This window comes from Equus asinus, chromosome 24 (assembly GCF_041296235.1).
Source record: "Equus asinus isolate D_3611 breed Donkey chromosome 24, EquAss-T2T_v2, whole genome shotgun sequence".
NCBI lineage: Eukaryota > Metazoa > Chordata > Mammalia > Perissodactyla > Equidae > Equus > Equus asinus.
In genome coordinates, this window is record NC_091813.1 from 1,892,066 (window position 1) to 1,894,565 (window position 2,500).

Sequence of the window (2,500 nt, forward strand, 5' to 3'; positions counted from 1 at the left end):
GAGGCGCGGGCGCCCGGCCGGAGGCGCGGGAGGCGCGGGCGCGCCTCGGTCCCGGGTCGGCGGTGGTCCGGAGGGAGTGGGCTCGATCTCGGCGAGCCCACGAGCCCCTTCCGGCCTCCGTCCGCCCGGCGTTCCGAGGCCGCCGCGTCCTCCGCGCCGCCGCCCCCGGCGCGTCCGTCCCCGCGCCCTCCGGTCTCCCGCGCGGCGGGCCGGAGTTGTCGCGCCGCGCCTCCGTCTCCGGCGCCGTCCGTCCCCCGCTCTCGCGGGCGGCGGCGCCCTCGGCGCGTCTCGGGAAGGGCGGCATGGCGGCGCGAGCCCCCGCGGAGTCCCCGGGGTCAGGTCCCCCGGGGGCCTCGGAGCCTCGGCTCACGCGGGGTGCCCGCCGCCCGCCGCCTCCCGTCGCCCGCCCTGGGCCGTTCCCCGGCCGTCGGCGTCGTCGTCCGTCCGACGGTGCCTCCGCGTCTCCGCCCGCCCTCGGCGCCCCGGGCGCCCGCGTCCGGCCGGCCACGTCCGCCCACCACCCCCGCCCTGTCCGCTCGCTCCCCGCTTCCCCGCCGCAGCCCCTCGCCCTCCGTGGCGAGGGGCCTGGGACGCGGGTGCGGGGAGGGTCCCCGGGGGAAAGTCGGGTCGGGTCTGGTGGCGTGCGTCGGACGCGAGGGGGGCACGCCCGGCGTCGAGGGGGCCGCGGGCGCGGTGGGCTCGTCGGTCGGCGGCGCCCGGCGGTGTGGGGTTCGGTCACGGGCGGGCAGCGCCGAGGCCTGCGTCCGTCCCCGGGTGGCCGCGGGCGGCGCGGGCGGCGTCGAGGCGGTGGCCGCGCGGCACTACCCGCTCCGCCTCGTCCGTTGCTTTGGCTTCCCCCCATCCAGGTACCTAGCGCGTCCCGGCGCGGAGGTTTAAAGACCCCTGGGGGGCCTCGCCCGTCCGCCTTGGGTCGGGGCGGTCGGGCCCGCGGGGAGTCGGGAGGCCTGGCCCTTCTCCCCCAGACTCCGCCTCGCCGGGCCGGGGCGCCGCGCCGTGCCGCGCCGCGCCGCCGTCGCGGCGGCCGTCGGGAGGGGGCGTCCCCGGCGGCCGTCGTGTCGTCGCGTGCGCGCGCGGGCGTGTGCGCGCCCCCGCGTCCTCGGGCGAGGCGGGAGCCCCCGGGCGCCTGTGGGGTGTCCGAGCACGGCCCCGCGGGGCCCGTGCCGGACGCCCCGTCGTCCAACCTTCCGGCCTCACGGAGTCTGGTCTCGTTGTGCCTTTCTGGCCGGCCGGAGGCACCCTCCGGGGATGTGCCGTGCCAGGGGCGGGCTCTTCCCCCGCCCTGCGGGGGGACCCCGCCGTTCAAACTCGTACGACTCTTAGCGGTGGATCACTCGGCTCGTGCGTCGATGAAGAACGCAGCTAGCTGCGAGAATTAATGTGAATTGCAGGACACATTGATCATCGACACTTCGAACGCACTTGCGGCCCCGGGTTCCTCCCGGGGCTACGCCTGTCTGAGCGTCGCTTGACGATCAATCGCCCCCGGGGTGGGTGTCGCCTGCCCCGGGGTGCGCGGCTGGGGGTCTCTCGCAGGGCCCGCCCCGGGCCCTCCGTCCCCCTAAGTGCAGACGCGGTGCCCCTCCTCCGCCCCGCGCGCCCGCCCCTCCTCCCACGCGCCCCGGCGCCCGGTCGTCGGAGGCGCGTGGGGGTCGGCGGCGGCGGCGCCGCGCGGGGTCCCGGGGTGGGGGCCGCCGCCCGCGAGTCGAGGGAGAGACAGACGCGAGAGCTCGCGCCGAGGTGCCCGTGGCCGCCACGGTGCCTTCGGGGGCTCCCTCGCGCCGCACGCGGCCTCGGGGTGGCCGGGGCGGGGACGAGACGGGTCCCGCGGCGCGCGGTCGGGGCCGCCGGGTTCGGGGGGCCCGCGTCCGGGCCGCCTGTCCGGTCGCCGCTCGCCCCCGTCGGCGGTCCGTCCCGGTGCGTCCGGCCGGCCCCTCGCCGGTCCCCGGCGCGCCCGGGTCCCGGACCGTGACCCCTCCCCGGCCTCGCCCCGTCGGGGTGGCTCGCGCCGAGGCCGAGTCGCGTGCGCGGGGCCGCGCCCCGGGGACGCGTGCCCCGGCGGTGACCCGCGGGACGCCGCGGCGTTGTCCGCCGCCGCGCGCCCTCCCCTGGGTCGCGGCCGCGCCGCGCCGTGTGCCCCGAGCCCCGGGCGGGCGGGCGGGCGGGCGCCGCGTCCGCCGCCCGACGGGCCGTGGCGGCTCGCGGCGGAGGGGCGGGTGTCGGGAGGCGGTGGGACGCGCGCGGGTAAGGTCGGCGGTCGGGGGCGACCGCCGGCCCCGCCGCGCCCGCCGCCGCCCCTCCGCCCTCTCCTCCCACGCGTCGCCGCGACGCGTCCGCCGTGCGCGTGGCGGCGTCCCGCTCCGCCCCCCTCCTCCCCGGCGGGGCCCCTCGCCCGTGCCGCCGGCTCGTGCCCCCGTCCGCCCGCCCGCGTCTCTCCGCCCGCCCGCCCGCTCGCCCGCCCGCCCGCCCTCCTTCGGGGGTC

At 81.6% G+C, this 2,500-nt stretch overlaps 1 non-coding gene across 1 annotated transcript; it reads left to right on the top strand.

Annotated features, from left to right (window-relative positions):
- The first annotated feature begins 1,332 nt into the window (after window positions 1-1,332).
- LOC139041927 (5.8S ribosomal RNA) lies at window positions 1,333-1,485 on the top strand. The gene has a single exon (XR_011497966.1). It is a non-coding gene; the product is annotated as a 5.8S ribosomal RNA (ribosomal RNA).
- Window positions 1,486-2,500: the final 1,015 nt, after the last annotated feature.